This window comes from Phaethon aethereus, assembly GCF_964289735.1.
Source record: "Phaethon aethereus genome assembly, chromosome: 3".
NCBI lineage: Eukaryota > Metazoa > Chordata > Aves > Phaethontiformes > Phaethontidae > Phaethon > Phaethon aethereus.
The window spans coordinates 106,358,522-106,384,648 of record NC_138576.1 but is presented as its reverse complement, the minus strand read 5'-3'; the positions used below and the strand labels follow the sequence as shown (position 1 = coordinate 106,384,648).

Below are 26,127 nucleotides of genomic sequence, written 5' to 3'. Positions count from 1 at the left end.
TGCCGCACGGCGCTGCCCTCTGCTCTTGCTTTTCCCTACAAAAGGCAGCAAAATACTTTTTAACGAGCCGCAGTTCTCGGCTGGCACTTATTACCTACCTGGCGGAGCGTCTCCGGCGGAAAGCGCGGCGCCCAAACAAAACCGGGCGGTCTGGAGCTGACGAGAGTGGCTCCGGAACTTGATTTCAGCCCACAGCCGGGATTAAATATTAGTACATCACGGGAGCTGTCACCGGTTCATTTTTCTTTATGTCGAGCCACTTATGTATCCGTGCCTTCGCATTACGCTGAGGGTGACAGTAACACCGAAGAAAAAACTCAAGCTGATAGCCAGCATCGCCCGAGACGCAGTCTGGGGGAAGGCTGTATTGAGAGGTGACAGTGTATTATAGGTAGATGCCCACTAGCTGTCCTTACTGTCTGCATATCGCATTGCTATTTGTAATGAAGCCAGAGACGAAAAGTGAATTGCAGTGGTCACGTATTGGTGAAATAATACGGGAAGTAACAAATAGCCTGGCTCGCAGGAATACGATTTGGGAAGGGGAGACAGCGAAACCCGCTGTGATGTTCCGGGGTAAATAAAAGAAAATAAAGAGAGCTGGGATGCCCTCTCAGATGTGGTTTATAGGTCAGTGCGCTGTGAGCTGCTGTGTAATGTAAGATAGCTTTGTAAATGTAAGAATGCAGTTTCCACAGTTTTTACTAACAGTGACAATTTTTTTGTAAAACCCATAAAAAGATGGTAAGTTGGGGTGGGGTCTTTTTTTGGTGGATGTTCCCCACCCCCCAAAGGAGCTTTCTTGAATTTACAGCTAATTTGAATGATTAGTTTAGATAAGCCTCTTAGAGTAGATGCATTTAAATGAAATCGGGGCACATGTCTTTTTGGCTCTGATGCAAGATTCAAACTAGTTTTTTTCTTCCTCTTTGGCTCAATTAAAAGTCATCTTAAAGCACTCCCAATATAATTGTCCGAGCATAGGGTTTAGGGCACGTGTGGTTGAGTGGACATGGAGAAATAACTAATGTTCAGAAACACGTCTGCTTCTCTATCTCAATTAATAAGCCCCAGAGTTTTACATGTTATTAATATTCATAGTAATTGTGTTTTGACTATATATTGTCACAGGCATACGCACATACAAGCATAAGGACATACAAAATAAATATAGTAGTTTCTGCAGTTCTCATGTTATGGATGAGGGCAGAGAGGACTCGAGCTAAAAATTGTCCGAACATTTTGGGAGTGCGCAGACATCTGTCTGACCATCACTAGGTATGCTTTGATTTTAGGGCAGAGCATGTTAAAGAATGCAATAACTTAAAGCCAGCTGCAACCTTGGCTTTTTGCTTTTTCAGCAATAACAATAACACTAATAATTACTAATAGTTAATAAGCGAACAGATGCAATAAATATATCTGCTCATTTTGACATATGTGTCAGTTTAATCATTCTAAATAAATCAGTGCGTTCATAACGTGAAATCTCCTTCAACCTCTGATTAAAATGTAACGTTGACTAAAGGATTATAGAGCGGACTTAATTTTACTGACTGTTTTAACAGTTGTCACAGCTGTTGGAAGAAGGAAAGGCAATTGAAACACTCCAAAAAAAAAAGGGGGGGGGAGGGGGGAGAACGGGACTAGTTTAGTAAATTTAAACATGATCTCTGAATGCCAAACATAGAAAACTGAGGAGATTTGTAACTCCAGATAGCTTGTGCGCACTGTGTACGTTTGCCCTTTGTGGCTCGCTGTGTTTCATTAATTTGAATCCTCAGCAGTTTCCCTACTTTCTCCATTTAAAAATGTGCAACAGTGTTTAAACGTGAAACAAATTCAGCTGTTACAGTGTGCAGAGATTTTCATCTTGCCGTGCAACAGATAAAATACACAGACCACAAGAAGTAAAGATTGTGTAGAATAGCTGTAACATTTAAAAAGTGGACATAGGCGTTACATCATTTGAATGCTGCAGTGCAATGATGGTCGGTATACATGTTTTTTGTTTTTCTAACCATTCTCATGTTGCACTGTGGGAACGGTCTGTGGAGTTACTGTGCTAGTCTGCCTGGGTTATGTTTGTGTACGGATGAATTTAGGTGTGTGTATATACTCACATGCATCAGTACATAAATATATATATGTGTGCATGCGTGTGCACGAGGTGATTATATACTAAACATAAAAGAGTTTATGTCAGTTTTGCTCTTTAAAATATTTTGGCATAGCTTCTAATTCCTGAAGAATTTATTTTAGAAGTGTCTTCCATTTGTCAAGGGAAGAAAGGGGTGGACTGAAGAACACTGCTTTGTGAAGTGGGAAGCAGCACTCTATTCCGCTCCACAGTTTCTCCAGGCTGTGGAGATCTTTAGTCTCACGCATTTGTCGTCTTAGATAGCTGTTTAAAGTCGTTATTAAGAAATAAAGCCGAAAGTTAATATTGAAGTCAAAAGTCTCCAGGCCTCCGTACGCGTACCCAGTGTGTAACGTGGCACGCAGCGCTGTTGTGAAGCCAGCCCCCAAGCGTGGGTGAGTGAACAGACTCTGCCTGTGCTCTCCCCTTGGGCAGCAGGCAGGCCTTGGTCCATTCTTCCTTCTCTGTTTCTGGCCGTAGGTCTTTGCTTTTTTAGTTTTGATAGACTGCTGGCAAGTTTTTAAATCCTGCAGAAAGTATAAAGGATTTGTGCTGAAATGCCCGTCTGACAGATTTTCCTTTACTGGGGCTTGCCCCTCTTTTAGTGATGGTTGCTCATTTTAATGTGTTCATGGTTGTGCTCTTATTTACTGAGCCTGGTGCGTTGCAGCGGTAATTAACCCGTGTTATTAGCAAAGCCCTTGTGGATATCCATTAATTCTCTTGAATAGCTGATCATTTTTTCTGTACTTCCCCCCCCCCCCCCTTTTTTTTTCCTAAGGCATGCTGTCCTTTTTCTAGCAGTCCTTAAGCTTTAACATTTCCTACAAATTCCTTTTTAAAGGGAGGCAGGTAGAAGGGCACCATCCCCATAGTTCCATAATAAAGAATAACTATTGTCTTAACAGACTGTTTTCAAAGATGCTAATGGGAAGCAAAACAACTGGGAGAATCTGTAGGGAACAATTTATTTAATTATTATTTTTCAAAACACATGCTTAATGATAAGAAAAGAGATAAGAATTTCCTTAGCTTTTTTTTTTTTGGTGAAGCTGCGTTAGCTGTTGTGAATATTTTAGCGTTCATATTTTAATCAGATTTCAACTTAGTTAATAGCACTTTGGGCATTTAAAAAATATTGAGCCAGCAGAAAAATACTTGTGCTTGCACTGCTGAGAAAAGATAAGGGCCGCCTCATTAGCCATCCCTACTTTTGCAATTAATTTCAAATACATGGTGCTATTCATCAAATACAGAAGGTAACTTGTCTATGATAATATTTAACAATACTTGAAGCCTACTTTGCTTAGAGTAGCTAAAAAGTATGATACGTCTGTTCTCACAGATATCGGTCTACATGCTATGCTGATATTTCTGTATGTTATAGGGCAAAATTATGATAGAAAAACTATAGTATAAAATATGAATTATTTATAAGTGACATGATTATTAATTTTACGTAGTATTTTTAAAGGGCTGACCCTTGACCTGCAGGGAGGTTGCTTGCACCCTTGTGGAAGTGTAAGTAGGAATGATAAAAACACTTATTTGAACCTTTCAAGGAAGTATATAAAATAATTATTTTTTGCTTAGGATCAGTAGGAAAAAAATATGGGAGTAACTCTTTCTCCTATTGAAGCTTAAAGTAGCCTCTGTCTATGCGATAAGCTCTGCTATGAATTCTTCTTCACAGCAAATTCGTGGAGGGAAGAAACAATAAAGTGTTGATCCGTTATAAGTGCATATTGAGCCTCATGCTACCAAGCTCTCTAGAGGAAATCTGTGATTATGCCAGGCCAGTTTGTTCAGTTTTTATCTCTTTTACATCCACTGGCCTTGTATTAAATTGTCATTGTCTTAAAGCACATGAGAGAGAAATGAATTGCATTTCTCGACATGCTCTGACAGTGAAATATTTAGCCTCTGTGTCTCCAATCATACTCATATGTATGTTTGATAGTGCAGGGATGACACCAACAGTCGCTGCAGCTTGACATTCCACTTATTACATGTTCTTTTATATTTTGTGTATCCTTTTTTACTTTTAGGCTTGAATGAGGTAATCATATGTGCATATAGTCATATCTGTAGAAGCATGTATATGTGTGGTTTTATGTTTTATGTATTTGCATTTTATGTGGAAATCCTCTGTCTGTGCACAGCAAGTTTTGAATTCATATGTATCTATGCATATGTGTGTGTTCCAGGTATATAGTGTATTCCTTGTGCAATGTACATCTGTTATTGCGTGTATGCTCGCAGACACGTATACAGTAAGTATATGCAGAGCTATATAACTTCCCTCTATGCAGTTGCTTGTCAAAAACCTGCTGCTTTGCTGTGTTTATTTTTTTCTTATCCATGAGAAGAGCTGGCCAGCAATGTAGGTGAAATGTTTGCATCTGATTTTATATCAGAGTCTTCATGTAGTCTAGCATTTTCCGTATTTGTGCTCACAGTTTTGCTTTTAAAAGATGCTGTATTTTTTTATAAAGATTTCCTCTTCCAAGTAATTTACCTGACTAATATTTATTCATATTCCTGTAAGTTTTGGCTCTCAATCGGAGAACTGTTCTTTCAGCTACATGTGTCCTTGGACACACAGTTATGTTTACACCTAAAGAATATAATTATTTTTAGGGGGGGGAGCCTCATACATATGGTCATTAATATAAATCATGATGTCCTCAGACAAAGATATAAAATACACATTGCATATTAATGATCCTTAGCCCTCACCAAAAAGCCTATAGTTTCTTTTGTTAAGATTTGCTTGTCCAGAAGTAAAAATACTGTAAAACATTAAAGAAAGAATTAAACAGAATTATGTTCTGCGATTTCAGATAGTATTACTTAATTGTTGTTTTTAAAGGATTTTGTTTTGACTTTTCAGTAGCACTTCGGAGAGTAACTTCGATAGATACGGTAGAACACTGCCTTTTGACATGTATGTCTTGTGAAACAATTTATGTGTTTGCTGTGTTAAAGAAGCTTTAAATCTCTTGGGTTTGTTTACATAATGCTTGTAATGTTTTTCAATTAATTTGTATTTCTTTCAAACAAAGAAGAGCTTTTCTCTTTGCTGTTCCTTAATATATCAGGTTTGCATTAAAGGGAATCTCATCTAATTTCTAATTATCTTCCTCTTATAAGGAGCATAGCTTTTTAATCAGTGTATCATTTCCCACTTCTTTTAAAATGGAAATAAAATTTATTATTTTGCCTCAGCTTCCTAAACTTGCTTGGAAAAATCGCTATTAACATCGCAATGGAAGTTAGAGCAATATAGGTACTTTTAGGGAGTGTAAGACAAGCATATGCCGTTTTGCTTTACTGCTGAGTGTCTAATTCTCACCATTCTGAATTTGTATGAAATCTAGATGGAATTTTCTGATTTGGATCAAAATAATTTGCAAGGCAAAACAAAAAATACTATTAGAAATATAAATCTCATCTTTTTCGTGACACTAACACAGAATGTTAAGTGTGAAATTGGAGAAGGGTCTCCATACACTGCAGAAAGTTGGTATATTGGGGTGTGTGAAGGAGAGGTTCCTTTTCCTTCGTCTAATCAAGCCATTTATAACATCATTGTGCAGAATTGCACACATTTATTTATATGATAATCTACTGAAATATGGTGAGTTACCTCTGCACGTGAAAATAGTCTAAATACATCCTTTTATCGTATATTCAAAATTATATTCCCTTTCCTGGAGTGAAACCTCTTTGCAGATTTGAGCTGCAGTCTTTACGTAGGAGGGCTGATTCTCCTAAAAAGGTTGTGTTGTGAAACCAAACTTTAAGATGAATTGGTTTGAGTTTTTTTAGGTTATTACTCTGTAGGTTAGCGTGGAGGTCTCTTACTCCTGTCTCTTTTCATGTTGCTATAAGTGAAAAAACTGCACATCTCCCTTTCATCATTTTGATTGGAACTACATACCATATGTAATGTGTTTTGGCAGCACTTACCTAGCCAAAGAAAACAAATTAATATTAGCCATGCTGAGGGGTGTCAGAAGTATCACAGATGTGTCGATTTAGCTTTGCTCCATCACACACTCTTTCCTTAAACAACTGGTCAAGCTGTCGCAAAATGTAGTGTTGGCTACGGTGAGATTCTAATAGGTGTGATCAGAGATTGATGGCTTTGGCAAGTTAGAATGAGAAGATGATGTGGAGTTGCTGTCGCTTGTTTTGAATGGCCTCAGAAAAAAAGCAAACAAAAGAAAAAAAAAAAGGGGGGTGGGATTTAAAAAAAGGTAAAAAATATAATTAAAAAACCATAAGGCAGCCTGTGCCTCCCCTCCCCAAGAGACATTAAACAATCTAAAGTCCTGCAGATGTAGAGATACTGGCAAGTGTAATGAAAAAGTCTATCTAAAACGTAGTGCTGACTTGTTCCTGAGCATTTCTGAAATTCCTCCCTTATAAAGGTGCCAGGACGGGTGGAGAGAGGAGGAGGTGGCTTCTTTTATTCAGTCCATCCTTAACTGTGATATTTCTCTTCTTTTCCCCTTTCCCCCTATTTCTGGGTTTGTTTCTAGAGCTATTTTTGGAAGAACACTTTTTCTTTAATCTCACACATGAATATTTTTAAAGAAAGCCAAGACAGGAAAAAATCTAATAAAGAACAATAGTTAACAAAATGGTGAGATCATACTCCTTTATGTACTCTTAGCTGTGTCTTAGTATAGCCAGTTACTGGCAGTTTGTATAATTCTCCATATTTTGAAAGTGCAACAGAGAGAAAGGATCAAGCAATTTTCTATGTATTCTTTATTTACTTTTAAATTTTTTTCTTTCTGTCTTCAAATTGGCTGCAGGATTTGGTTCCTGTCTTTTTGGAGGATGAATGCCGGTGTACTTTTATGTTTAAGTCGGTATTTTCTGGCTTAGATGGACTGTGGTGTGCTCGGTTGACAAATACTAATACTAAAATAATTTTCAGAGGAATTAATTTCAGAAAGTCTGTGAGGTTTACTTTTGCACAGTTATTTTACCCCCCCTTTTTTTAAAGGAGGAAAAATATCTAGTAAAAATAAAAGCTAAAACTCACCTGTCATCTTAAAAACAAACAGATTTAGAGTGTGTTTCCAAAAGCAAACGCACATGGATTGCTAGCAAAATAACCTTCGGAGAATGGTAAAATTCTTACAGCAAAAAGTGGACTTTTTTCACCGCAGTAGTTTAATGTTCCATGAATACAAGATACTAAATTATATTCACTTTTCCAGCAGTGAAAGAATTCCCTGTCAATGTTTGCATAGCAGCCGTTAATGTAGTGGACAGATTAGATGTTTTGAAGTGGCACGAAACGCCACATCTTTAAGCAACTGTTCCGCAGGCGTTAAAGGGGTGAGAACCGGCTTCCCCATAACTGCGTAAAGCCCACGGGCACCCCATCGTTCTTCTTGCAGGAGCTGATGGGCCCAGTTGGTGCTGGGCGATATTTAAAGAGCTGCGCAGCCACTGTCGGTGGCTGACATTAGGATGAATGACACCTGTCCCATCAATCACGAGGCCGTGGTGTCACAGATGGAGAAACAACAATCAGCTGAATTACCCAGCACTGCACACTTGGCTTCATTCAGCTCATTGTTCTCCTACAAATCTAGAGGATGGTTCGTTCTGCGCCGGGAGTCCAGACAGAAGCACAAGATGGGCTCAGGTGGTGGCACGTGCCTGCCCTTTGCTGCTCCATCGGAGGTATTCAGCAGAGGGCTGTCAGTGCGTGGGGGCGGTGGGAAGGAGCACTCCACGTGGGGACTGAAGCTTCAGCTTCTAAAGAAGGCTGTAATTAATCAAGAGCTGAAACTCAGGATTTCTCCTGGTGTTCTAGAACTTTTCATTTAGCTAGCCGAAAGCGCCCAGCGCACAGCCAGGTTCACGTTTAACTCTTCAAATACTATATTGTAGCTGTCATTCTGAGAAGAAAGAAGGGAGATTCTGCACATACTTCCTATGGCTGTGCAGTAAGCAAAATCTTCAAAGCTGTGGCCCTCCTGAACTAGTAGATCTTTTATTATTCCTCAGTAATTGGCACTGAAAATTCAGTATCCGAGACACTGAGTGAAAAGGAGAGCTGCTGAGAGGCTTATTGGGGGGGGGGGGGGGGAGTGTTGTTTTTTGGTTTTGTGGTGGGTCTTTTAATTTTATTGCCAGGCAAAGGTTGGATCATGAGAAATCATGGTCTTGTTCCAGACAAAAACAGTAAAGGCATTTAAATGCCTTCAGACACTGTAACCATTTTCCTTTCTTTCTTTCTTTTTCTCATCCCTTGCAAATCAGAGACAATTCCTAGAGGACAGGAGAATAAAATAAACAAAAAAGTAAACAGAAATTATTTCCTTGCTCCTGAGTCCTGTGTCAGGTATGTTTTGAAGGCATTTGAATCCTACCGCTTCCATGCTCTTTTCCAAATAGCACCAAGTAAATACCTATGAAATATTGAGATGGAAGCAATCACTCTTTCTTCACAAATTTTTTTCTCTCGGCCCCCCTCCCGCCTTTTTTTTTTTTTCCCTCCACACATCCCTTTTGTGTTACTGCTTCTAGAGTAGCTGGGGTTTTTTTTGTTGTAAGCTAATTCACTGCTGGTGTTTTTGTTACAACCAATGTCAAGCAGAAAACCTGTAGCATGCCAGAAACAGGCTACAATATATTGAAGACACAGCTTATGTTTGATTGTGTGTAAATAGTTAGTTAGTTGGGTTTATCTGATAGCCTGGCAGAAGGAGAGAGGAGCAGTACAAACTGTTTTCAGTAACTGTGCTGTTCATACACCTGATAAGATTGAGAGTGCTTTCGAACTACTGATATGCTTTGAATAAGAAAAGAATAATCACATCCACTGGCACTGGCTTATCGGGAACGAAGTAAAATGCCAGCAGTTTTGCATTAGCAAAAGTAAATGTTGTAGACACTTTGGGCCTTTTTTCCATTTAAATTAAATAGCAGGGTGCTTTTGAGTGTGCTGTAATGAATGGAAGGATTTATTACCTTGACAAAATTACAGGTGAATATGTTGAGAGAGGAGTCCTCGGCAACAATAACAGCTCTTTTCATAAGTGGCTACATCTATTCAAGCTTTTGGTACGGAAATTCAGTAATTTTATCCTTTCTTGCTCTATGAAGTGCAGTGGCTAACTTACACTGTGCAGTTCTTCAGAGTGTAACATACTTGTGCATTTTGTAATATAGTGGCAACACACTTGAAATTCAGCACGTAATACAGCTGTTCATAGAATAATGCTTGATCATTTACTAGTATGTCCCCTGCTTTCAGTTGCCGTGTATTGCTGTGTTCGAAAAAGAATGTATCTTGGAGTCTTTGCTGGGAAGGCAAGGTATGATTCATCATTAACGTACTTCAGCAGGCATGAAGCATGCTTGGATGCACTGTTATCTTCTTGAAGTTTACAGATATTATTTTCGTACCTTTTTTATTTCATTTCCAGGTTCTTTTACTTTCATGTGCCTACAATTATTTTTGGGATATTCAAATTTGATGAATGATAGTGCAAGAGCAGATGTGATTGATTTTGGATTATTATTGATTACTGTCAATGAGATCACTGTGACACTTTGAAATCAATGGTATGTGATTAAGCCAAAGCACCACTGTTCTATACGTTAGGCAGCAGTTGGGAATTTAGGAACTGAATGTTCAGAAGCTATAAATTGAGAAAATGTTCAGATTTAAATAGCCCTTTGTTTGGCATTTACTCACCAAAATATGTTTCTTGGGAAAGTTAGTTTTCCCAAGTGCAGGCTTTCAGTAAAAGAAAGGTCATTGATTTAAGGTTTATTAAATTTTAGCTAAAAACAACTGGCTCCATTTGGGTGTAAAATAATGTAAGTACTTACTGCAGGCAACCTTCATGCTTTAGAGCTGTTGCTCAAAGGTTTCATTCTTCTATGAAGATGTCAACTGTAAATATAAAAATGCATCAGTGAAAATGTAATGGTTTAAAGATTCAAACTGAAATAAAAATTCCTGCCTGGGGAAAGCACTATAATAAAAATAAAGTAGTCTTAACTTTTTTTTTTTGTGGAGGCCATACTTTAAAAGAGTGCTTGAAGGCAGCAGGTAGTGATGTTCGTAGGGAATGCCAGTATTTGTTTATTTTTTTATTTATCCCCCACCCTGATGATGATAGCCTAGCTTTGGAACCAGCAATACACTTCATCCGCTAATACTAGACAATATGTAAGCTGCTGCTGCTTCTGGAATGCGGTATCCTGGCATTTAAGTCAACTTTATAATCTGGCAAAAAACCCACCTGGCAATATTAAAATCCAGGTTCTGAAGCGCTTTTATTTCTGAAAGTTTTTTATGTCTTTTTATATCTTTTTAGCATATATTAAATTTCTGAGGAGCTGTGGTCTCGGTGTACATTTGATGGATGACCGGGGCGGGGCTTCTCCCCCTTTTCCCCCCACTTCCCCCCCCCCTCATTTTTTAAAAATGTGTGATACTTGCACATTAGGTAATACTGGAACAGGAATACTGCAGATGCAGCTGGTTGACAAAATTGCTGTGGGGTTTTTGTACCATTGTTAGATAAGTTAGCGGAGATTTTCCAAGGTACAAAGGACAGTCTGCTGCCAAGCTCTTGCATCTGTATTAAGAAAGCTTTTGCTTATACTGGTAGTGGCCTGATTCAAAACTAAATGGAAAGAATGCCATTCATTTTAGTAGGTTTTGGATCAGTCTCTATAAATGATTTAAAAAAAATGAATGATTTGGTAGTATTTTAAAAGAAATCAATGAAGAAATAGAGCTTGTGTCCAAGGATTCACTGCCAGGATGAGACATTTGCACCAGTATAGAGTTGCCTAAGGGAGTGTGACCAGGAAATACTAAGATTACCCCATAATATTTTCTGTGTGAGCTTAAAAGCAGTGTTGGCATTATGACAATATCTGCAGTCTTCTGTTGACTAAAGAGGAGGTAGAAATCCTTCAGATGGAGATGGTAAGACAAAGTGAGACTGACCTCTTTTTTCCTTTGTTTTACATTTGAATTGCAGGAGGGTTTGAAATGCTGAATATACGTAAAGATTGATTGATCTTGGTTTGTTTCTGCTCATGAATTTTGGATGAAAAGCTATAATATGGAATACATATGCCTGCTTGATGCATATTATTTTCCTATATAGGCAGAAACACCTTGGTGCTCCTATGCAGAAATAAAAAGTCACAAAGGGTGGTCATTCAGTACGACTTTCCCCATCAGGTACAAAATAAATTTTAATAGATGGAGGCCTTGACTGGCCTCCAACCAACATTTTATTTATGAAAAGGTTCATATAGTGTTTCAGAGATATAGGAATTTGGCTCTTGGACAGAAAGCATTTTTTCTGCTTCCTCCTTTGTAGAAAGAAATAGGCCAAGATGGCATAACAGGACAAAGGAGACAGAGAGGGTTTGCTCTCCAAATATTTTGATGCTTCCTATGTTATTCTTGTCATATAGAGAGTACCTTATAAGTGTCAAAGTAGTATGTCCTGCCTTCCATTTTAGAGACTTCTCTAATGCAAAACTTTGTTGTGGTAACAGTGCCTACATCTGAGTCTTTGAATAGGTAAAGCTGCATGTGATTTCTGTCCCTGATCTCAGTGCGCAATTTGCATTGATGTGTTTGCCAAGCAAAGGGTTTCTATTGTAAATGGTTTTCCTTTCCTTGATTTTCTTATTCTCTCTGGATATGAACACACTGTAATTCCAGACCCTTTAATCACAGATCACCTTTTTGTCTCTGGTAAAGCATTCAGTCTGCTGTACAAATGAAGCCATAGGTGTGTTTTTCCACTGGGATCCATGGGAGGAAGATCTGACTTTATGGCCTTTTTTTTTTGGTTTTGTTTACATGTGTAGATCAGTGTTGTTGTGATTTTTTTTTTTTTTTAAAAAGCTGGTTTCTAGAACAGTAACACTTGAATTTCATGTGAAAATATGTTAAAGGAAGTTTCTTGGAAAATCTTCAAAAGCCTTCTCTGTAAATGTTCGCAAAAGGATGCTTTATCAACATTCAGTACTTCTGTTAGAACAAAGCCTGTTATTTTCTTAGGCACAAAGGAAAGGTGAGTTACACAGCACATGTTTATAAAGGTTGTGTCCATGATATTTGTCTCTAAGATTTCTTCTAGGAGAAGAACTCCTAGAAAAGCTAGGCATGAGGACTAAACATAAGCATGTGCTCTTAAAACCCAATGTTAAATTTTGAACAGTCAGGAGTAGCAGCGTAAGGAAAGCGAGGCATGTGTGTCAGTTCTTCCCTTTTACAGTTTTTGTATAACAGTTGGGGTTTTGTTTCCACTTTAGTTTTTTGTTGAAGCTGGTGAGGATTGTCTCAGAGCAGCACAAACCACAACCCATCAGCAGGCTGCTAGTCAGCAGCAGGTGTGAACAACATAAAACAGGATTAACACGGAACCAGAGTATGCACTAAAAACAGAACCCCTGCCTTGGTTTTACAAGGGCAGTAAGATAGAATCACTCTTGTCGTGTTTACTAAACAGTGTTCAGTGGACTATGTAAATGGTTCTGCTCAGCTGCAGAGAAATAAGTGCAAGAATTATTATGTATTTGAGATTTTTAAAGACACTTTTTCCTCCTTTAAGAATAGACCTCTGTTTGTGTTGGACCAGAGGCATAAGAGCAAATGTCAAGGTGTTCAAAGTTAGCACTTCAGTTTCTGCAGCAGAGGGAAGGGAGGTTGGAATGTCAGGGTTCAGTGTTTAATTTTTTCGGTCGTTGGCATAGGGGAGCAGGTAGGTTGTATTGTGTTTTTGAAATTACACCTTTACGATTTAGGGTTTAATGTCTGCTTATTTCTTCTGTACATATTTCCTTTAAAAAAGCAGCTTTTCCATTCCTTGGTATTTGCATATTTGGGAGCTTTTAAAGCCATGTATATATTATATCCATTACAGCCAGCATCAAATTGTGCCCTCACTTACGCTCTGTATTAACAGTTAGGGGGATGCATTTGCTGTGGAGGCAGAATTTACTTGTTGTTTTATATTAGGATGGTTTATAAGCTACTCCCATTTCCCTGCCTCTATAAGTATATTACATGACCAGAGAAATTTTCATGTTTTAGGTAAAGATATATTTAAAGTGAAATAATTTTTCATAAATATTGCGTTGTTGTTTGTTGGTTTGGTTTCTTTTTTTCCTTTTTCCGATAGTCCCGGACCAGACTTTGAAAAGAGGTTAGTATTTGTCAGGCTGCATTTACACAATATATGTTGTTTGATTTTAAAAAACAAAACAAACAAAAACCAAACCCCACAAACCCAACAACAAAATACCCCACCAAAAACCCCACCAGACAAAATAAAAAAACACCTGACCCCAAAACAAAAACCCAACCCACAAAAAACATAACTCATTTTTCCTGAAGCATTTTCAGAAGTCCTACAACCTCAGCCCTAGGAAGACTCAACTCATCTTCTGTTTGCAAAGCACTAATGAAAATTTGATGTTTTGAAAATCAGCTTCATGGTATTTATATCAAGTCCAGTTTAAGTATAATTATGTTGTCTTTCCTATGACGCTGTCATGGGATTGGAATTGACAACTATTTTCCTCATAGAACAGAATGAATTTTTTTTGTAATTCAGTGTTCTCTCATCAGTGGTAACTCCTTGCAAATTACCAGATTATAGCATGCACGTTTTTTTACTGAAATGCATTTAGAAACAATAGCTGCTTTTGTAGGATCCAAATCCTTTCTTCACAGACACCTGTGCACCTCAACTCCTTTTGCTGTCAAGATGTCCATACAGTTTTTTTCTTTAGAGGTACAGGTCTGATTTGTGAGGGGATACCTCAGGCTTCAGACTATGAGGGCTTTGCCTACATGTGGTGTCTATAAAGCCGTGGCAAGCATTACACAAGCAGGAAGACTGCATTCATAATTTAAATTTGAAGCTAAAGAGAAATGAATAGGTTTGAGAGCAAAAAATAGTCAAGAATTACTGTGTTTTCTAAAATACCTTGAATAGTTACATCACTTTATTAATTGATGGATTTAATAAATCCATTAAAAGCAATTATTTTAAAATAATACCTAAACTATGGAAAGTACATCCAAAACAGAAAGAACCTAGTCTTGTGGCCTTACAATATGAATTATTTCATTCTTTCTTCCTCAATTTTTTTCCCCACATATATTTAAACGCACAAACAGTTTCAATGCTAAGAGTATACATGACCAGTTTCAACCATGAGTTTTTTGCTGATGAAAACTGAAGGCTTGGCAATTCTTAAATTTTCATTGTATTAACTTTTTATCAGTAGTGAAACAAACTTACCAATGTAATACACTTTTTGAATTCAAGTTTAGTTCTATGCTTGCTGCTCCACCAGTGTGTGTGTCCCTGTTGTGACAATCTGGCAGTGGCTCAAGAGGTTTATTTTTAAAGAGGGTGTTCCTGCATGTTCAGAGTTCTGCTCATATATTGTTGTTGAGAAAACAGCTTATATCGTCATAGTGAAATCATGCCTTGTGTGATAGCATTTGTAAACTGACTGTAAAGTGCACTGCTTTTACTGTCTCCGTGATGTTGTAAACTAGTTACTATAACTCAAACTGCTTTTCTGTATCTGGTAATGCATTGTTCACCATTTCTAGAAGTTGCTGGTACCAAAATCTGTAGCATAATTTTGTCCATTTGCATGTATGATCCCTGGGTTCCTTCGCCTCCCCCCCTTCCCCCCCTGGTGGTAATAGAAAACCTTAAAGTTCGGGATTTTTGGTTAGGACACATAAGCATACAGAAGCTGTGCTGCTTATCTAAAGTTTACCCAAAGCACTTAACCTCTTTGGCCTCAAAATCAGTCTGGATATCCCATGAAAGCAGTGTGTCCCTTGAGGTTTTCTGTAATTCCTGGTTCCTTCCAGGTCAGAAATAAACAAGAATAAACTGTTTGATAATACTGCTATGTCTTCTCCCTAGGCCAGATTAAACTAGGTGCTATGTTATTATGTTTATTATTATTAGAGCCTCTACTGAGTGTGTTTAAATCTTTGAAAAGAGAGAAGTTCATGTTTGTTTCAGGCTTTAGTTGCCAGTTTGGACCGGTCCTCATTTACCCATACAGGTTTATTTACAGTCAGTTCCTTTTTCCAGTTATACCAGTATGCTCAGAGGGAGCAGAATCTAACACAGAACATGTCTCCTCTTACCTTTTTTTTTTTTCCCCCTTCAACATTGTGTAATTGATTATTCCAATTAAAAAAAAAAGATCTTTTGACTCAGTAGTTGAGCATAATTGCAAATCAATTCCATATGATTTACCCTGTTATTTAGTGTTTCTGTTATGGTAGTATGTAGAGAGCCTGTCTCGCTACTGTGGTGTCAAATGTGTAAATATATAGGTAGTTCCTATTCAAGACCTTTGACTACAAATACAACCAATTCATGAAAGCTGCAGAAAAAGGCACAACATACTTTTTAATATGGCAAGTGCAACCCTAGTCTGTATGTGTGCATATGTAGTTGCATGAAATTTTTTGATTTTTAACTTAAAAAAAAAAAAATTAGCTTCAGGCTGACAAGGAAGTACGAATTGTTTTATTGTAGATCAGCAGAAATCTACCTGGCGTTTGAGGGAGAGGCAGGTGGTTTCCCCTATGTCAGTTCAGAAAAGGTGCATTTAATGAAAACAGGGTAGAGGGAGAAGCACTGTGGAAGGGAGACAGGCAGACCAGGGAGCTACACAGGCTGCTGTCATTGACATAGCACAAAAAGGTGGGAGAAGAGGTTGGAGAGACAAATCTGGATAGCATAAGATTGCATAGGGCATGTAACTGACCGCTTGCATTCGATACCATTTTCAATATGATTTTTAAGAATTGTCCTTGAAACAGTGATTTCAACTAATACACTGAATCAGTTGCTTGCTGATTTGAAAAGAGTAGAAGTTAATCACTTCTGCTCATTTGGACAGCAATACATTTAGTATAAAAAGAATAAATTCTGTGGTACAATAATACTGATGCCAGTCAAAGTTTGCCGTATGTGTCACCAGATTTATTTTTTTCTCAGTTTCATGTGTTTTGAGTTTCATGCTCAGAACACACATTATAGATTTTTTTTCTTACAGTCATCTTCACTGTGTTTTGCCCAGTGCTCCAGAGAGGGAAAGCAACATATTAAAATATTAATTTTGCAGTCAAAGAGAGACTTCCTGCTTCAGCTTTTGCTTGCGTTTCTTTCCTAGAAGTACCAAGTCTTTTACAGTAAACTATTAGTTTTATCTATCTCTTGAAATGGGAAGCAGAAGAAATTCAGTCAAGGAACATACTATACAGAAGGAAACTGAGGTTTTTCACTGTATGTATAATAGCTGTGAAGATCTCATCTAAAAAAACTGTGACCATATACCAGAAGATACATAGATTTATACCAAGAAATTACGATGCTTACCTGTGAAAGGGCAGAGGTATTTGGGAACTAAAGCTGAATCAAAATTTGTGTGACGTCGTTAGTTTAAGGTCTTTTTAAGATTTCTGCTATATTTTGTTTTATGGCACCACTCGGGGGCTTGCTGGAGAATAGGGACGGACTTTCCCCCTTTCAGGGAAGAGGGGAAATGCTTCTTACATACTCTAAGTAGATCGCATTTGCTTTAAAAAGCAAATAAGCATCTGGTCATTTATTTAACTAATTCATATAGTACTGTATGTAAAGGTTTTTTTCCCCTCTGCATACTGCTTTCTGCTACACTGATGATAATGTACCTGGAAGGAAAAGGCAGTCCAAGCTGAGGCAGCCAGCGTCAGACAGGGCGGTCTGCCATCTGTCCCACCTGCTGCATTCATGTGTCCATCTGGTTACTGCAATAGCTCATTGCAGGCTTCAACAGAAGAACATTCAGGCTGAAAAGAAGGCAGTGTGAATTATTTAGGTAGCTAGTGTAAATAAAGAGAGGGGGAGAGGAGCAAAGGAGGGGGGTTGTGAGAGGGAGAAGGCGCTCTCTTACTCCTAGATGCTTTGGAATGTGTTAATGCATGAGAGCGTTTGATTTGCATATAGATTTAGATGTATAGATCATTGTGAAGATTACAAGCCAATGAGTTTTATCTAGATTTAGATAGCTCTCAGCCTGGTTTGCACATAAAATATAGCCAGTTTCAGGAGGAGAATCTTTGGGGACTTTAAACCTAAGTGAAACTGATGAAATGTAATGCTTTTAGGTATTAATTTAGCAGAAATAAAATATTTCCTTTAAGGGCTTTCTGTGCCCTTTGTTAACCAAGAATTTATAACTACTTTGCATAGCCGGCGCTTTATACACACTGTGTGGTGTTAATTTGGTTATCGTTAGTTACATTTGTATTCATCTGTACTTTATTCTAAGAGGAAAAGCAGTTGACAAATACTTTTCCTTTACCTCTCATGTTTATCAGGTGAATGTTAAATCCAGTCATCAAACAAACCATTTTCCAGCTCTCAGTGTCTATATTGTTACACAGTCAAATATATATATATGTGCTTTTCTGCCTACATAAATGTACATAGAACACTTAAATCTTTTTAGTGGGGATGAGCAAACAGAATTTCATATTGTTACAGTGGCCTTGAAAAAATAAATAGGTTTATTTTAAAGGTGCTTGATTGAATTTCAAAATGACCACCAGAAGGTTTAGACTATGGTGGATTATTTATTGATAAAATTGAATTACTTTTAGAAAAGATAAAAAGAGTTAGTGCTAGATTTGAGCGTAGGAAATGCATTTGCATCATTCTGTTCTAAACATTTTAATCATAGTGGTGTCGTGTCAGATTTTTTTTTTTAATGTGTGAAACATTAGTCCAATGGTGTGTTTAAAAGAATGAAAGATTGGCTTCATATTTTGATATGTTTCCTGATGTCATATTCTTCTTGCTTGCAAACTTTAAATGTCAGACTTCCCTGGGCCAAAGAATAAAACCAGGATCATCTTAAGAGGAATCCTTGAAATTGTGGGAGGGTTTTGTGTCATTGTTTTGCCTGGTTTTAGATCTGCAGAAGAAAGGGACACAGCATCTTGAAATCCCAACAGCCTGGCTACTTCTCTAAGATTTGCATGAAATTCAGCTGCAGCCTTCAAAGGGATTTGAGTGGATTGGATTCTTTAAGGTTAGTCCATGTCAAACCTATTAAGTTCAATTCACATGCAAAACCCTTTTTACGTTTTTTTTTTAAGCCAATAAGGCTCTAGGTACTATTAAGACACGACATCATGTACTTGCAGTAGAACGTCCATGGTAGCGGATCACCCTACTGGCACGTGTAACTAACCAATAATCCACTTTGTCATCTTTCAAATTAAAAGGTTCTGTGTCCTGTATCTTCCTCACATTGAAGAGGTTTTGTTTGCAAAAGTTGAGATCCTGGAGACTATTTTAAAGTATCTGAGTCAGTGTGAATATCCATCTTCCACCTAAAATGTGATCCTCCCCCATTAAATGAAAATTATTTTAACCTTTGAAAGCAACTTAAACTCTTATGTTCTTAACTTTCCAGGTATTAGAATTCTCATTCTTCCTGTAGATTGACTGCACTGTTAAATGATTTTAGGAGTATGGTATATGTTCTGTGGTGAATCAGGAAACAATTGCAGGGGGAAGAAAAAAGATGAAAATATTTTACAGTGTATAAAAGGATTAGTGGCTACTTCAGAACTGCAAGGACGTGACTTTCAAAAGAAGAGTTTAATTTTTAATTTAAAAGCCGTTTGAAGGAATTCTATGCATCTCAAACATTTAGGCCAAAGCATCTAAATGCCATGTGCAGAATATTTGAAGTTCACCAGCAGGCTGTGAAAGGAGTACCAAATGAGGACACTTTGCCTCCATTAAATATTATCAGAATAAATGCATGTTAGTAGGAATTTGGGTTAAATAAGGAACACTGAACATTCTCTGAGGTTGCATCTCACCCTGGAGCTTTCTGCCCTATGTGAGGTCTGCAATATTTGCCCGTCGTTTAGTGAATGGCTATGTATTGTTACGCTTTGGTTTGAACATTGCATAAGTTTTTAAAAATTGCTGGCCCGATCCTGTAACCAGGTGAGATGAATCTTGAAAACAATTGTGTGATTACTGCAAGGAATCAAATTCATCTGCTTCCACAGTGGCAGTACTGGCATCTGGGTCTTGAGTATCTAGCAGGATGCTGGATTCCAAGTTGTATTCTGATGTTCGTCAAACTCACTGAATTTTGCTCCATTTTAAAGACGTAAGTGAGAAGAAAGTAGTATCTTCTCCCTGTACTTTTTCTCATCATGCTATTTGAACTTTATACTTCATGCTCAAGGAAAGCACTGCTTTCAGTCATGTTTAGATCAAAAATGTTTGTACATTTTCTCTCTGGTTGAGAACAGAATATCTTCCATTGACTTAAGGTTCCAGCTGCTCCAAGTCTTTTAAAAATATACAATAATTAGAACAGGGAAAAATACTTATTTCCATTGTTTATAACTCAAGGAAAGAAGCAAGCATCCTGTGACACGTACTTCATGTTTAGAATGCACACACCCTCTTTTTTTTTTTTATTTTTTTTTTAGAGAAAGCTGAAGAAGCTTCTTCTTAAATGAAACACTAATTTTGGAGACATGATTCTGCAAAGCTTGCATGCATAGGTCACTTAATACATGTAGTAAATTTCCTGGCTAAGTATTTGGAGGAAGGGGTCAATGGATAATAAACCCTTTCTAGTTGGCCTGGATCTCTTGCATCTTGCACAACAAATATTTAGAATTTCCTAATATAGAAAAGAATAAGATTAAGAAGGACTATAATTAATTGTCTTGTGTTTGGCTTTTTTTCTTTTTTGTTTTAAGTTTTCAGCATCAATTTAAAGATCTCAATTTGCTCCGACTTTTCTTTGTTGTGTTTCATGACCTCTGGGAGTCCCTTTTTGTTAACAAGTACCTAAACCAGGAATGTTTTAGCAGGTAAAAGATACGTGTAGGATATGGAATTTTGTATTTATATGTAAATTAATAATTGTTCATCTAAACATTCTTTATTGATAACACTTAAGCCATTCAGGGTTGTGCAGAGCTTGCAGCTTTTAATACTGATGCCTTTTAGCATTAATATGGCTATTTACAGCATTATTAATTATATGGGCGAAGTAGCAAATACTAACACTTATGTTGCTCTTTGATAGCGTTCCATGAAGCACACTGTTTTCCTGCTTGTAGGTTAGCGAATTATGGTGTTATATGCATTTTTCATGTGTTAGTATTTAGGGAGGTAAGTTAGTGTTTTGCTGAGGGAGTAAAGGGGATGAAAAGGCTGTCTAGATGTGTGAATTCTCTTTTCCTTGGCACCCAACTTTGTTGTTGAGAATATTGTAAATATCTCATTGAAGAGTATAGTCATGTTGCAAGAATTATGTATGTGTTGTCTGGCGGGGTGGTTCTGGCAAAAGGGTGATTTGTGATCATATTTCTTTAGTGTTGGAATAAATACAAAATCCTGTATTAGTACTACTCCAGGTAAAAAATAATAAATCTGGCTAAAATTTTTTGGCTTTAACAACTTCAGTTTCTAGTAACATAAACAGAGCTAGTCCTTCTTGTTCTTGTTTATACTTCTTGTTGGCAGTCCCTGAATGGAAAGGAGAATGCGGGGAGCAGGGCAGAGGGAGAAAGGTTAAATGGCAGAGAGGTTAAATTGCTTCAGCGACAGATTCTCTCCAGAAAGGCAATGAGTTCTTTTAAAGATTAGTTTGGGAAAACTTGAATTGAAGCCACTTCTCTGCTCTTCATATATTGCATCGCTGATGTTGCCGTGCTCTAATTTTTTGTAAAAACAAAATTTACTTTCCGAAATGAGTAGAGAGCACTGGGGAAATTTTAAAAAGCAAAGCAAAAAAACAAAGGCAAAACTAGTTCAGTTTTACCTCTGTTAATTTATTGTGAGATTCTTAAATCATTAGAGGAGATTGTTTAAAAAAACCCGCACATATATTTTATTCCTATATTATGATTGTGGCAAAACACCAGAGAAATGTTGCAGAAATAGTTATCAGTGTTCTAAGGGATGATGTAGCTCCTCAGTTAAAGGCCATACCAAATTCTAAATTAGTCTCCGTTTGTTCCTGATAGAGGTCTGCCATTGCAGCAATGTAGTTCTTACAGTAAGAATCTTGCATCCTATCATCTAGTCTTAAACATTTTCTTTTGGAAAAACCTCACCATATGAGCTGGGAGTCCAGGAGGATGTGTGCACAGTCCCTCTTCAGAAAAAATGCGCTCAATCTGTTTCAGACGAGTTCCCTGAAAGATGGGTTAAATCAACTGATTGATCTGATTTTCTCTCTTGAGGAGATATTTTATTTATATGATAAAATGCTTGGAAAGTGATTAATTTGTCAGGGGAACATCTTGTTACTGTAAATTTGCCGAATGTGTAATAAAATTGCCATAACACAGATGGGAAAATGAAGATCTTTTAAAATGAAATAACTGAGCAGTCTGCCTACATTTTCAGCACTTAAAATTAACTTAGTTAAATTTCTTTGTCGTTTTTACCTCTGCAAGCATGCAGGCTGGGGAAGATTTGTGGCAAATGTGGTGTGGGTTTGTCTGTGTGATGGTTGGAGGCGACAGAAACGGGCTGTGTCATTTTCCTTCTGCATCAGAAGGGACTGATAGATTTATTAAATTTCTGCCAGGGTTCCTTGATTGAGTGAATTTTTAGAAATTAAAATATACAGGACAGGTACTCCTTCCTAGTCAGTAAAATGCACGTGAAGTAGTGATTTTTGTGCCTGTTTGTGCAGGATTGCTTTCAAATGACAGCTAAATAGTGCAATACACTTAGTCTTTATAGCAATCTCTTATTGTATGGAATATAGCTTAGATTATATAGCGATATACTTGAAAAGTCAAAGGAAGGACTACCTTACCTGTCTCCGTGTTGCGGTGTGTAACAAGTGAAAATAGCATTAGTGAAGTAATGGTGCCTTTTATTCATACATTTTACTACTGCCTGTCCTTCTGTCCACTGGAATGAGCCACTTATCATGCTTCTGTGTTTTTCCCTTTCAACTTAAAGAATTATGAAAGGAAAATACAATTTTTTGTGTCCTTTTATGACAGGTAGACTGAAGACTGTGGTCATTTGGATTAAAAACATATCCATCACCACAAGCTGACAGGTTATTATTATGTCTTCTTTGAATATATGAATTTTATACCTGCATGTTGGAAGTCTAAGAATGGGAACTTTTTATATAAATAATTATCCTAGGAGTGATGTACTGCATACTGTTGCCATATTTTTTCACTTTTACAGCATTCTTGGCCTTATCACCCATAACATAAATCTTAGGCTCTCATATTTAATACAACCTGTAGGATAACCATGCCTGTATAATGTACAGTCAGCCAATCCCACATCATCATTTGACTATCATTATTTGTTGTCCTATGACGGATGTTTCAGTTGATGTCCTGTTTTGGATTTGACAGTATGTTTGATGCAGCCATCTAGGGGTAGATGAAAGTGGCCTCCTTTAGGTGTTCATGCTGATCTCCACAAACACCCGCAGTTTATTAAGCTTCCAACTATGGGCAGTTAAAGTTTTAAGTATATTGGTGCTATCTCGGTTGCTCATAATTTATGTTTTAGAAGCCCAGGCTATACATTCTGTGAAGGAATGGTAATACAAAGACTCAGTTGCTGTCAGACCCTCTACTGTATAAAGAACCAGTGCAGGAGTGGAGCAGATATGGTGTATATTCTAGACAGATGCTTAGTGAAATGCAGGTGGATTTTTATTCCAGACTTTAGTCCTATCATGATATAAAATGTAAAGCCCGTTCTGGTAAAATTATCATTTAATGCATTCCCATTAACTGATCAGGGCTGATACTCGCTTTGCCGAGCAGCCTGAACTTGCGCTGAAACTAGCAAGGCACAAAACTTCTCAGGATCGAACGTGTGTGTTAATTGAGTTTAATGGTGGAATGCAGGGCGCTCTTCAGGCCAGTCTTTCTTTCATTGCTTACGCAAGGTCAGTCAACTTAAGCAAAACTTTTAGATCGACAAGAAATAAATATTTAATCCAGACTTTATACCGTTGAAATAATTGAAATGAGTCTGTCATTAAAATACAGCTGAAATTTGCAGTGTGCAATATGGACTAATTAAAGTTGATCTGTTCATGTAAAGCTTTTCTTGGACAAGTCTCTCAATGACTTCTTACAGAAGAGATGACCACAGGTTCAGTGTGTCATAATTGGAGCATATTGATACGATTGCTTTATAATTGCAAGTAGCAACAGCCTTGTTCTGAATGCAGTAATTGGGCTGGTACACATTTGTTACTTTAGACAATTTTTCTGGGATATGCTGAATTTCCTTTTCCTCCCTGTGACTCCCACCAAAATTGAAGGCAAAAGATAAAAGAGTAGAAACCGTATCAGGACTCTGTGAAAAGCTCATCCTGCAAACTTGCTGGAGTCATGCAAACATTTAAAAAGTGAAAGCCATTACTTCCTGACCTTTGCTGCTTATATCCAGAGGCAAATCTCTGGCACGTAAACTCAGTGGCATAAATAGGTTTGTATTACACGTAGTAATATGTGAAGAACAAGGAACTGTGAAACGCCAAAGGTTTATTTATTTATTTGTAAAAATCTGTAATCACACATTAAAATCCAAGACAGACTAGAAAAGACTTAAGCTGCATAGGTTTTGCTTCTATAAATTCTCTGATTTATCTCAGCATTGTGATGAATTTGGTCATCAGTACCATACCCAAGTAACATACTTAACTATTTGTTTTGCCTATTTGTAATTTCCAGTGCTTCCAGAATCAAGACAGATAAACAAAGAAAGAGTAAGAACTCAAAGGAAGAGGTTCTTTTTTTCTTACAGTTTTCATTTACAAATGTTAAAGGACTTTGTAGTGTAGAAATAGGAATGTTGTGTATTAACAGCCAGGGCTCATATCACTCAAATGGTTTAGTGTAAAAGAGAAAAAAAATAGACTGCTATGCTCTGAGTCCTTTGATGTCAGTGTGGTTTTCCTTGGGGTGCAGTAGGTTATGGTAATCCACTTGCATCTTGCATATCGGAGTATCAGGACCTTAGACCCTCTGAAACCACAGGCTGAGTTGGGGAATAACACCATTAGCTAGTATAAATTTGCAGAGCTTCAGAGTTGCTGGGTCTATTCCCCTGTACCCAAGGTTTTGACCCACAATGAATGGCAGATGTGCTGTATTGGGAACAAATTTGATTTTGTTTTTTTTACCTACTCTTCCCATTAAAACAACAAACCCAACGTCATTTATAGAATTACCCAGATGATTTAATCAATTTGTGAATCAAGCAGTGATATTGGAGGAGGAGACTTCTTCAGAATTCATGTTCATCTTTAGAACGGACGTCTCCATTCATGGGTGTTTCACAGCAGTAACAAATTTGTAATCTTTTCTTTTGCCAGGAATTTCATTATGTATTACTCTTTCATATAATGAAAACTAGCCCCCCTTTTTGCATTTTGTAGCATATTATTTTTCTATCAAAGTTGTTTCCCCCCCTCCCCCGGTATTGCCTGGCCCTTCTATTTCAGATCCTTAAAAAAATAAATACATAAAAACCTTGGGCTATTCACAGCTACGCATTGCTCACACATTACCCTTTGTGCTGGCTAAAGCTGTTCTTGCCATAGGCTTTATTTTTAGGAAGGCTACACACAAAGAAATTTGGATTACTTTAACAGAAAAATAAACATGTTAATGTAGGGCTAAGAGGAGATTTAATTTATCCTTAAAATAAGCTTCCCATTTAGAAAAAAAATAGACATTTTAAAATAAAGAAGATCTCATTTCTGGAAGTTCAAGGCAAGTACCCTTCATAGAAATAAATGTTGAGACTTCCAAGGCATGTTTTCATCAAAGCGATGGCAAAAAAAAAAATGGAGAAATAATGCAAAATATACTGGATTGGATTCCCCAGAACCTTGATTCTGTTCTATGCCGTGTTGTTGGCCTGCTGAGCAGTATTAGGCAGCTCTTCACCTTCCTATGTCTTGTTTTGCCCATCTTTAAGAGGGAACTCCATGGAAATGCAGTTTAATATCTGTATTAAATGAATACGGAAAAGATAAGCGCTATTAATAAATGGCACCATAATACTATTATTAGTAATATTTGTCTAGGTCCTTTTTTTCTGTTGTGTCGATTTCAAGAGGAGCTGGTCAAGGAGCAATGTGTGTGGAACCCAAGAAAAAAGCAGAGGCATCCCTATACCCAGTAGATCTGGGAGTGTCTGCCTGAAGATGCTTAGCCACAGGAAAGGCCTGGTCCTTTACTTTGTTTCCAAGTCCCATGAAAGTGATTGGGATTTCTGTAGTCATCACATAGCTAAGAGTAAGACCGTGGCACTTGGTGAAATGCTGGCACTCAGGAGACTGTTTTAAACTGCTTTGAATTTTTTTGTCCCTACCTTTTTGGCTTCTTACAGAAACTTGCATCTCATAATTTGAAATAAATATTTTTCTCCCTCGTAGAATCTTACATTTCACTCCTTTTAGTTTCCTTAGAAAAAATACAGTTTCAAGCTTTCAATATGAGACTGTGACAAAGTGATTTTATAGCCAGTACTGAAAGTGACTAAACTTGACAACAATTGTATTTTATGACAACCTCAGCTTTCATGTCCACAGCCTACTTTCTATCATCAGCTGTGATTCCTCCCCCCCCCCCCCCCCCTTTTCTCCCCTTCTTTTTCTGTCCCCTCCTCCCCCCATGACTTTTTTCAAACATGAGCAATTCTGTATCTCTGCACTGACTGGAAACAAATCCTTTTACCAGGAGTGTATTTTAATGGACAGCATGCTTCACTTAAGTCACCAGAACCTTAACTGTATCATATTCAATTTTTTACCAACCCAGAACCAAAGCTTTTTCTTGAGAGCGATGTTTATAAGAGTAGTGGAAGAATTAGTATTACGGAACT

At 37.4% G+C, this 26,127-nt stretch overlaps 1 protein-coding gene across 4 annotated transcripts in view; it reads left to right on the top strand.

Moving 5' to 3' along the window:
- The window catches only part of ESRRG (estrogen related receptor gamma), a gene marked incomplete at its 5' end in the record, with an annotated part of 375,885 nt that overhangs the window by 212,125 nt on the left and 137,633 nt on the right, over positions 1-26,127 (top strand). The window lies entirely within an intron of this gene.